The 12,131-nt window shown below is 40.4% G+C and overlaps 1 long non-coding RNA gene across 2 annotated transcripts; it reads right to left on the bottom strand.

Annotated features, from left to right (window-relative positions):
* Positions 1 to 6: 6 nt before the first annotated feature.
* LOC107160643 lies at positions 7 to 1,640 on the bottom strand. 2 transcript variants are annotated; one of them, XR_001505891.2, is made up of 4 exons: positions 1,414 to 1,625; positions 1,125 to 1,254; positions 706 to 779; positions 7 to 209 (listed from the first exon to the last, which is right to left on the bottom strand). It is a non-coding gene; the product is annotated as an uncharacterized LOC107160643 (long non-coding RNA). The 2 variants fall into 2 exon arrangements; XR_007341628.1 differs by having other exon boundaries at positions 706 to 1,254; positions 1,414 to 1,640.
* Between the last annotated feature and the right edge of the window lie 10,491 nt (positions 1,641 to 12,131).

The following is a 12,131-nucleotide window of genomic DNA, read 5'->3' as shown; positions in this document are numbered from 1 at the left end:
CTGACCAGTTGTCCCATTTCCCTTTGTGACTCTTTTGTCCTTCCTCATTGTGTATGTGAAAAGCATTATTTGGAGTCTGGATAGACTTATTAAAACTTCTATTAGTTTTACAGACCTAGCAGAGTCTTATGAAGTCTTACCTTCCTAAGGTAGATTAGGACAGGATTGGTCCTCACTTCAGTCCTTTGAATCTCAGGCTGTTCTTGAAGCTATGGACAAAGGGGATAAGCCAGAAACATGAAGAAATTCTATACTGAGAGCAGTTTTTAGGTATTTATCATCAAAATGACTTCTCTGGAGCATTCAAATTACTACTTTTTATTTCTTCAGGAATAACAATAATGATAATATTTATTGATCCTATTCCTCTCATATATCCATATATATGATATATATTGAATATACATTTATATCCTATAGGTATATGTGACAGTTAACTTATATACCCTCTTTTTTTTCTTTTTGTGTAGTTGGAAGGTAACTCAGTATCTCTGCACATACCTAGATGTCTAAGCCTTCTAGAACATTATTTATCATTTTTATGACTTTTACCTTAACTGATATCATATAATCTTCCAACCCACACTAAAACTATGGGAATATACTTTAGAGCTGCAAGATCCAGGACATTAGTAAAATCAAGTTGACAATGTAAATATCACAATTTATCATGGGATTGCTATCTGTAAGACATTTTGGGTTTACCTTTTTCACTGAAGCCTGATATCATCTTCAAATCCACAATAACCATGTTGGAGCTGGGTCTTTCACCAGTATAACTATGAAGTAAGGCAGAGTGATAAACCTTCAAATAAAATTCCTTGGAATTGATTGAAGATAGAAGTTTCCCCTTGTTTATTTGTACCACTCAGTTTCTCTATCTACTGTATCTGTGTTATTGTTCTTTGACAAACCCACCCTTGTCAACTCTACTCTTCAGTTATGGCAATATATTATTAAGGTTAAGGCTTTTCAGTAAGGGTGAAGACAATTTTCTTATAAATACATACTACAAGACTTCCATACCCATTACATAATTAATTTGGACAATAGAGTTCCCCCAATACAAGGAAAAAAAAGTTTTCATATTCTACAAAAAAGTCTAGTTGTGATTTAGGGTTTACCTAATGTTGATATGAATCTGGAATTTCCTGTGAGCATCTACTCCATCACAATTTTGGGATGAGAATCAACATGCAGAGTGAAGGGAACTTTCCCTTCTTTCTTGGGAAGGATGTTATATCTTAGTGAAGTCTTAAAAAAAAAGGGAAATACTTCATCTTTGCACACAAAAAATTCAACAATAACTTTCAAACAATTCATTTCTTTTGTTAGCACACATTTCCTGTTTTAACATTCAGAATTTACTCTTGAGACTTTCTCTCAGCATCCCTTACACCATGGCAGTCTCACCTGGAGGTACACACATCCTGACCCCAACACTGTGGTGTCATAATCCCCTGGAATCTCAGACAGCATGACCTCCTGCAGCAGCAGGCGATTGTCATCATCTACGTGGAATTCTTCAGAGAATGTGTTAGAAGATTTGACAGTGACCAAAACTGCCATCTTACTTTTTTGTGAAAGTTGTTGCTCCATATTTGGAGAGGGCTTGGAGAGCTACCACTGTATCCTGAAAAAAGATGGGTACAAAAATTACAGAAGAGGAAGATAGCTAAATCACACTGAATGTAAACCATATCAAATTTATACTCATTCAGGATTATTTAGTAATAAACACAATTCATTAATAAAATCTAAATTCAGTTCAAATCTAGATTTGAATGATGAACCATTCTAGGTACTTTGGAGGAAATAAATAATTTTTTTCATTGAAGTAGCTTACAATAAACATATAGCAATAAGACACAACTATCTGACATAAGGAAAGGCTATTTCAATAATTTATAAATTCATGTAGCAATATTTGTTCAAAAATTCAGAAAAGGCAGAAGAAAATGTGGTCTAGACAGTAAAAGAAGACTGATGAAGGTGAGAAATGATACCCTTGAGTATTAAGGAACATTTCTGTAGACAGAAGCATCAGGGAGTGCCAGGAAGGGTTTAAGACAACACATGGAAATGGAAGTAAGCCAATTCCAGAAAACCAAAGGGCTCTGCCTACTTGGATTTGTGCATTTATGATTACTAGGGATGGGAAATATTTGGGGTGAAACATTAAATAATTTTAGCAGGAGGTTTTCATGATGAAAGAATAGAGGAGGTTGCTTTCCTGGTTTCTCCAGGGAATAAAACCAAGAAAGCAGACAGGCAGCTTCTCAGCAAGGTGGGTGAACAAAAAAAGTCTTGGAGACTTTACTGGAATTTAAAGCTTAACACTGAATGTAGATTGGGGACACAGGAGGTTGCATATAATAAAATAAGAAATCCCCAGTGGTACAGCAAGACTGGAAGCACCAGCCAGAGAGGTCCCTTCATGAGCATAATGAAGAGATAAGGGAATTAAAGGAACCTGTGTTTTTGGGGAAGCCTAAAGCATGTCTGGGTTCGGAGTGTTTAGAGATCAAGGACATTGCCCAACAAACCTGAAAGACATGCTTCACCATATCCTTGTAAAAGGAAAAAAGCTGCCATCTATCCAGGTGGAATTCTCAGGACACAGGAAGGAATAATTTTTCAGCCACTGCCCGGGGACCGGCAGCTGAGAGGGCTGTTTCCTGAGAAACCCAAGTTTGGCTCAAAATATTGGCCCAGTACACACACATTGCGTAACACAGAGTGTGCTTAAGTGACCAGATGAAAATCAAATGTGGAAAGAGGTTTACACAGGGGACATCTGGCTGTGGAAACCCACCTGGCTCTACCTCCTCCCAACTAATCCAACTGCTTGTGGGACCAGCTGGGAGAGATGCATCTGGCCAGGAACTTAAATGCATGATGCAACCATATTTTAAGAGTTAAATACATAAATGTTAGTATTTATAACTTACATTTTCTCCATTCCTCCACCATCAGACAAATTCCAGCCTGTTTCTTCTATATATGAATTAGTATTCTACCTGTCTTCTAGCCTTTCATTTCTTCTCTCCCTAGTGGACCCTGAGAGCACAGATAGGTTAAATCTTCCCAAACCAATGCTTTCATGGGATTAGTTCCCTGAAAAAAATAAATCTTTATTTTTTATCCAAAATCTAAAATTATCTAATATTTTTTCCCTAGCTTTATTGAGGTAAAATTAAATTAAAATAAACTGCACATATTTGAAGTGTGCAATTTGATCAGTTTTGACATGTATGTAACCAATACAATCAATATAAAAAGCATTTCCATTACTTTTAAAATTTGAAACCATGCAGACAGTGTTTCTTCATGATTTATTACATTAGAAATCAATCACCTAAATATATTTGGAACCCTAACCCCACATGTCAACTATTTCAAAATTAAATGGTGCATTTATAAATATCTCAGAGGTCAAGGAAGAAAGCACAAGAAAAGTAAATATACTGATACTGATTTGAGTTCACCACAAGATAGTTAGGAGGTCCATTAACATTTCTTCTTTTGAGGTAATCTCTTACCACTGACAAGGTAGCTGATGGCTTGGACTTGATCTTCTCTGTCAGATGTTGTGTCTCATTCAGATAATTCAGGACATAGATGTTAGGGACAAAAAGAACCATATTTTGTTCTCCACAACCATAGGGCATCTAAAAGATTCTGGAGGTTGTACATTGCAGATCCTAGTATATCTCCTGGGTAATGAAATTCATAAAAAAGAAAATCAGAGGAACACAGAAGTGGTTTGTGATGGCCTATGAAAATAGAAGACTAGATAACTGAGATGCTACAGTAATTAAGAAGGGAAGAACCAGAAAGCACAAAAGGTGAGAAAGAAAAATGAAAGAAAAGCAAAAGGTGAGAAAACAGATGTTTCTAGGATGTTTAAAAAAGCAGGCAAAAAATGAATGGCAGGTGACAACACCTTTTCTGAAGGACCATGCATCTTGTAAAATGGAACTACTAACCATTTCAAAATCCACTAGGAAGCATTGCCACCTAGCAAACCACTTGAAGATGAGGGTTCAGAACTGTGACCCTCCTTACGTTTTAAACTATATCCAGGCATCACATGTCACACAACATTCATTGAACCCCCTTTTCTAACTGATACAGAGTGCAATCCTTAGCTTAGTGTTCTTTTTTTTTTAAATCCAATGCTGAGTGTCAGTGATTTTATTAATCCTGGGTAGTGAGCCCATGCACTAGAATTGTGGAGAGAGACAGCTGTTTCTGTTGATCTGAGAGACTCACCCAAAACTGAATATGTTGCCCTGGCAGATCCTTCAACCACATTTGAAGGAACTCTCAGTGACATCTTTTCAGACACTCCACTATCTAATGAAAGAAGACAAACACATATAAGGGAGGGGCAAATGAGAGAAACGTTCTATTTTTGTTATAAATCTTTTTCTTCTACATGATCCAGATTCAACCTTTCATTTCTCTCACACACTTTATCATATTTTTTGATGCAATCCAAGTTTCTTCTGAAGACATGATTAATCTCTTAGAAAAATTAATCATATATAATCACATTTATAATTAATCATAATATAATCACACTAATCATATATATTTGTGCTAATTTTTATGGTCTTTCTTATAAGCATGGACCTTAAGATATAATTATTACCTTCCTTTCATGGCTGATTTTAATTTCTACTATTGTTAGTGCTTTTACATAATCACATTTGTTCTATAAATATGTATTGTGTGTTATGTACCAAGTTTTCTTTTAAGTGAAGTGATATAATAATTTTTTAAATAAATTTCTTGAACTTCTGGAGTAAGGTAAATAAGCAAGGACATGTGTAGTATGATAGAGGTTGATAGGTGTTATGGAAAAAATTAGAAGAGGACAAGTGTTTATCTGGTGAGCTAGTCAACCATGTCTAATCAGAAAATGCAAGGTGTGGAGAGAGAGGGGGCTCCCTATTGAATGGCTTATTGGTAAAAATCGTATGTGAGCAGACACCATAATTAAGGCAGGAAGTAATATTTATAGATACCTGGGGAAAGGTACTTCCAGAACAAAGGAACCAAAACTAAACCTAATTTAGGGATTGGAGCATCTTAGATGTATTCCAAGAGGACAGAGTGGGCAGTGTGACTGGAGTGGAGTGAGCAAGGGGGAAATTAGTGGGATATGAAGTCACAGATGAGATGAGGCTTTATAGGTGCCATTAAAGATTTAGGCTTCAACACTGAGGAACATTGAAAACCCCTGAAGGGTTTGGGTAGAGGAAAGATATGATCTGATTGATCTGATATATGCTTTAAAGGATCCCTTTGCTGTAGTGAAACAAGGGGAGATGATCAGGAGAGCAGTGAGGAAGTTATTGAGATAGGCCAGGGAAGAAAAGACTAGAGAGAAGTGCCCATGATGAGAAGTGGGCAGATTTCAGATGTTACTTGAAGGTGGAGCTCACTAGATTTGTGAATGGATTGGATGTGGAGTGGAAGAGAACATAAACAAGGAGAACTCTAAAATTTTGTGCCCAGAAAGCAGAAAAAATTAAATTTCCATTACTTGAAATGCAGAAAACTATGGGTTAAGTAAGATTATAGGAATGAGGAGAGCTTCTGTTTTTTAAACATGCTATTAGACCTGCATGCCCATAAGTGCAGATAATAAGTGGGAAGTGGAAATCATGGCTGTGAGTTCAGGAAGGAGATGTGCATCAAAATGTCAATTTTATGGTCTCTAGTACATAGTTGGTACTAAAGCTACAAACCTAGAAGTGATTGACAAATGATGATCAAATTAACATTATGCAAACGTGATGTGTATTCAGTAGCAACTACAGACACTGTGGATTTGAATTTTGATCTTTTCCTGGAGTAGCAATATGCAATATGATACTTTCTGGCAATTTTGGGCCATGACACTGAGCACAGCTCCCCGCCAGACATGGGATCATGATGGTGAAAATAGACACCCTACTCTGTACTATCTACTAAACTAGGATGTTGGGTTAGGTGCACAAAACGCATGAGTTTTTTGTTGTTGTTGTTTGTTTGTTTTTGCGGGGGGGGGGTACAAGAGATTGAATTCAAGAGCATTTGACCACTGAGCCACATCCCCAGCCCTATTTTGTATTTTTTTATTTAGAGCCAGGTTTTCACTGAGTTGCTTAGCTCCTTGCCATTGTTGAGGCTGGCTTTGAACTTCTGATCTTCCTACCTCTGCCTCCCAAGCAGCTGGGATTACAGGTGTGTGCCACCCCACCTGGTACAAAATGCATTTTTGACTCATGGTGTTTTCAATTTATGGTGAGTTTCTTGAACTGTAATTTCATAATAAGTTGAGGGCATCTGCATAGAGAAAAGATGTGTAGATGGTGCATTGTCTTCAAAATGTTACTAGATGGCACAGAACTAAATTTTTAGTAGTAGTTATTTTATATGATTACATTAATGATATTAGTGAAATACTGATTTTTTTGTGCATGTAAATTTCATAGAGTTTCCCAGGAATTAATAGATTTACACAAATATGAGTAATTTTTAACTACTAGTTCAATAATAAATAGTAATAATAATAAATAATAGTAAATACTACTAATAAATAGTATTAAGCGCCATACCAATATTTAAATATTTTGAATACAGTTTCAGGAGAAGTTTTTAAAATACAGATATATTAGAAAAATTTCTAATATATGTCAACAACTTTAGTCCTTATTATTAGCCCATAGCTTTAAGGCAAGTCTTCTCGATTCTCTGTGCCTTTTACCTTTATCCTTAAAATATGGCAATAATAATAACACCCTCCAAATGTTCTCTCTCATGAGTGGAAGCTGATCCATAATGGGGGGCATGGGAAAAATGGAGCAATTTTGATTGGGTAAAGGAGAGTGAGGGAAGAGGAGGAGATACGGGTGCAGGAAAGATGGTGGAATGAGATAGACATTATTACCCTAGGTACATGTATGACTAACTGCACATATGGTACAATACTACATGGTGTACAATCAGAGAAATGGGAAGTTGTGCTACAATTGTGTACAATGAACCAAAATACATTCTGTTGTCATATATACCTAATTAAAATAAATAAATAAATAAATAAAAATTAATACCCTAATAATATTTCTTTTTCACTCCCCTGAGAAAATAGAGCCTAATACTAAGTGATTTTTGTCAGAAAAAGGATGTCCTTTGTCAAATGTCTTTAGAGTTATTCACAAGAGAGATTTTCAGAGGGAAGGATGGACCAATGGACATTTATTCCACATCTATATACTTTGTAAATGGCTTAACATGAGAATTTTATCTACTTGTATAATTGCCTGATGCACATGACAGTGTGTTGTAAGTTTCTTCCTTTTCTATTCCTTCAGGCTTTATATTGAAAATAAAAAAAAGTAAAGTGATACTGAGCTTCCAGAAGAAAAATTCATTCCTTTAAAGTAGGGGAGAAAGTATTTGTGAAAAATTGAGTTGTGGATACACCCATTTCCTCTTGGAAACTAACAGTCACTGTCAGGCACAGATTAGATAATAATATATGATGAAGCTTTCAAGATAGGAAATATATTCACATATCTCAACTATTAAGGACTTTACAAAACAAAAAAAGGAAGAAAGAAGAAAGATGTTGTTTGAAATAGGTCAACCATGACGCTTTCAGTGCTATGCATGAGGAAAATGTGGCTCCTAAACACGAACTCATGTGCTCTTCCAATTCTACATGGTGTCTTGGCATAGATTCAATGACATGTGCCCAAAGCCTGAGACCCAGAGTTGGCAGGGTAATTCCAGGTGCCATCACATTTCCATTTGGGTTTACACCACCCAGGTAGGGGGTGGTGGTTCCACTCCACATTGGAGAGCAGGAGACCTAAGTGTGACCACACTGGCAAAGACACATCTTCTGTCGGATTCTACATTCCATGTCCATGGTCCTAAGGGGCATTGCCCCCAGAAAAGCAGCCCCTTCTGGTGGCATGGAATCCTCAACCTTTTAGGCAGTCACCTCTCCCCCATACTCAGGGGCCTCTATCTCACCTCCTCCAGAATGACCTGTGTGTTCTCCCCCACAAGACACATGTGCTCTTCTGGGGTCTCTCCCATGGAAGCTACACAGTGTTGGTGGTGGCACAGCCTTGGGAATGGATTGAGCAGGCAACTTGATATCACACAATGTAAAAATTTATTACCATACTTTTTAACACACCTATCTCAACAATGAAAACTTATAGCGAAATAACCATAACAACAATGAAAGAACCCCAAAACAACAAAACAAACCTTAAACCAAACAAGATAATAAATAAATAAATAAATAAGGAAGTAAATAAATAAGTTTTAGAAATCCAAAAAATTCTGGAGGAGAGGAAGAGGAGAGGCATGGTGGGGATCTGGATCTCAGTAGTCCTCAAGAGCTCACAAAGGTAGAGGGGCCAGAGGAGACATGAGCTCTAGGGCAGTGTCAACTTTCCAGCACACGTGGAGTGGGTGCTGGCCTGAGAGATGGGTGACCTGGTGCCTCTGGTGTTTGGCCGTGTTTAATTGAGGGTTTTTTCCTGGAGAGGCAGCTGCAAGAGAAAAGAGCCCCAACATGACTGCCTTTCCCTGGGTCTTTCCCGATTCTCAGAAGAACCCTGGATGTGAGAAGAGCCCAGCCCCTATCCTGGCACCAGGACTTCTTCCCGGACGAGGGCCCTCCAGCTGCAGGTGGGGTCAGGAGTATTTGGCTGGGGACCACAGGCCAGTTCCCAGCAGGAGCGGCAGAGTTTCCCGGACACACACATGCAGTCACCCACCCGAGGCCCCCTCATCACAAGCCTGGGACTCACTGGGATCTGTGTTCTCCAGCCCTGTCAGGAGGTTCTCCACCTGGACTGTCAGCCCTGACTCCGGCATGGTGTGGAGCAAGAAGGTTCTGAGACTCCTCAGGCTGGCCATGGACCCCACAAAATCTTCTGGGTATAGGTAGAGCCACATTTGGACAGTGGAGCAGAAGGCCCTGGGGACATAGGAGTGGGGCAGGGAGCCATGAGCGACTGGGCATCTCCTTGAGCTGGAAGCCCCTTTGGACCACCCGGATGATGGGCTTCCCAGAGAGTGGCCAAGCGTGTCCCATGCAGCAGGGCGAGAAGGGGGACATCCTGTGAGGGCCATGTGTGGGTAAGAGGCTCCCCTCTCCTGTGCATTCAACAGAGAGAGAGAGAGAGAGAGAGAGAGAGAGAGAGAGAGAGCAAGAGCAAGCAAAAGAGAAAGAGAGAGAGAGGAAAAGGGGTCTAGCTCTGTGGAAAAAACATTAAATTGGATGAGAGCATCAGGCCCCATTCACTAGTATTGTGAAAAGAGATCAATTACTTAATGAAAGGTAGAACAACTTACATAGGAACTGTAGAGGCTCATAAGTTTTCCCCAAACGTCATACTTTAATACAATTTTCAAAAGGCTTTTGATTCCCCTATAGGAAAGCATTTGTGGGTCTTGAAGGAATTGCAAGGAATGAAAAGTGCGATATTCCAATCACCCACTTCGAGACAGGTGAGACAGAATGCCTGCATGCTGAAGCAGGCAAAACAACAACCATGAATAGTGTGGTTCACACGTGTGCAAACGTATGGACAGAATCAACACAGGGCTCCAGTACCCACACAAACTCAGTGACATACTGGGGCATGACCTCTGGTCAGAGCCAGGAGTCCATTGGCCACCATGGACAAACACTTCAGTGCTGCAGAGGGCTTCTATGTCTCCTCAGTTCTACAGGGTATTGCATGACATAAAGGAAGACTGGGAAAGATTCTCTTTTGATTTCACTTGTGGGAGGCATTTCTATATAAATTTAAAATTAAAAAAGAAAAACTAATCCCCATCATTTTTTCTGAGAGGAGGTATAAAGAGAGTTGATATGGAATGGATTCCTATGCAAAGGGGTAACCACAGCCCTGCCTACCACTCTTCCAGCTGCATACTTTTTCTTCTGCATGTTGTATATTTTTCCTTTTCCACATGCTGGTGTGCAAGGCCAGAACAGGATGTGGTCACTGGGAGAAGCATGCACAAGAAAGAGCATCTGATGAGAAGCTGCAAGAGTTGGAAACTGACATCTAGGCCTGTGGAGGACTGAAGGGGAACGGAAAATCTTGGTATTCCCTTGCCTCTGGTAATTCTTCAAAATCAGCAGTCAAGACCAGGGTGTGAACCCAAGTACAAGAGCAGGCCCTAGATAGGGAGAGCCTCAGGCAGTGTTGGTCACAGGCAATTTCCTTCTGAAAGTTCTTTCTCTGATGAGCAGGACCCTTGGGGTGTGGGGAATGATTACGAGTACTGAGACTTGCCATTTTCCAGCACTTGGTTTTCTGACTTCAAGTCCTAGGCTGTAAGTTAGCGAAGGTAACCATGTTTACAGCTCAGCCTCTTCAACATGGCTGAAATATAAACTTTTACTCTAAAAGGAAATTGCACTTCAATGATCTCATTTGAAAGAACTGGAAAGATTCTGACACAAGGCTACTCTAGTAGTGAGTTCCATCTTCCATACTTTTTCTTTATCAGACAGAATAAGGACAATTGCCCAGGCTCACCTGGATCTTGTGATGTACAAAACCCTTAGATTCCCAAGTAATTTGGCATTCACAGAGTACACTTCTGTGCCTGGGTTCTGAAGCACAGGGTATTTTCTGTCTTTCCAGTATGGACAATTGAACCCAGGATGCTCTGCCCCTGAGCTACATCCACAGCCCCTTTGATGCTTCATTTTGAGACCAGGTCTCTCTAATTTCAGGGTGCGGCCTTCCGTTTGCAATCCTGCCCTCCAGGGTCTTCAGTGTCTGCAGGACCTGGATCCTGGCCCATAGCATTTGGAAATAATGTGAACTCTGGGGTGGGACACCTTGCTACTACTGGAACACACCTGCCACCATGTCCATGAGTGCAGACTACCTCACTGGAGGATAACTGTGGTGAGACAACCTCATCAATCCAGTCACCTCTGCTAGGCCCTCGATGCAGGCTGGCACTAGACATCCCATCTGCTCACTGCACACACAGGTGTGGGTCCTAATGAGCTGGGGCCAATCTAGCACAAAGCAGGATGATCCAAGGCACTGAATTCCATATTGCTGAACCTCTATCATGTCAACTGAAACAAGGATGGTCACCTTAAAGTCAGCCAGGAGCTCAAAAGCAAAAGCAAATGGATACTCTGAGGTTTAGTGGTGATGTTGCAGTGTTCCTCTGATGAGATCCCCCATTCAGACCATCTGCCTAGGTCACTGCACACCATTTGCAAGTCACCCCAACCCAACCCCCATTCCTGTGACATTCAGCATCCAGAGTGCGGACACCTGTCTCTAAGGCACTAGGAAGTATGTTATCTTCTTGTGGGTCAGGTGTTGGGGTGATAGGTGGTGGGGCATCCTCACCTCCTAGGCATCTAAAGGGCTGCACTGTACCAGGAGAGGGCCCCACCCACAGCAGCTCTCCCTGACTCAAGGAGACAGCACCCAGGGCTCTGAATCTGACAAGTTCCAACCTTTATTATGGCTGGCTATCCTTGGCCTGGTCCTGAAGGGAGTCTTTTGGACATGTGACTTCTGTGTATTTGTTTGCATGACATTACCAGGATCCAATGTGTGTAAGTTCCTTAGACGAGGGCTTTGACACATACACTCCACCCTCAGACACTATGGACATCTGGAGCAGTGCTCTAAGTCTATCCTCATACTGGGCCTGTGGCTATAAACATCCTGCATGATCCAGGCAGGAGGATCTCAAAATTTGTGCCAGTCTTCGCTAATTAGGGAGTTTTTCACAAAATGCTCCAAGAAAGAGTCCTACCCAAGGACCTCGGTAGCAGAGCACCCTGGTTTCCTTGCACATCACTGCAAAAGAAAACAAAAACAAAGAAAAAAGTAAAGAAGAAAGATGTTGTTTGAAATAGGTCAACCATCACGTTTTCAGGGCTTTGCATGAGGAAAATGTGGCTCCTAAACAGGAACTCGTGTGCTCTTCCAATTCTGCATGGTGTCTTGCCATGGATTCAATGACATGGGCCCAAAGCCTGAGACCCAGAGTTGGCAGGGGAGTTCCACTTGTCATCACATTTCCATTTGAGTTCCTACCACCCAGTAGGGGGCGGGGGT

Source organism: Marmota marmota, unplaced genomic scaffold (assembly GCF_001458135.2).
Source record: "Marmota marmota marmota unplaced genomic scaffold, marMar, whole genome shotgun sequence".
Classification (NCBI taxonomy): domain Eukaryota; kingdom Metazoa; phylum Chordata; class Mammalia; order Rodentia; family Sciuridae; genus Marmota; species Marmota marmota.
Note: the sequence above shows the minus strand (reverse complement) of the source record. Positions and strands in the feature narration are given on the sequence as shown.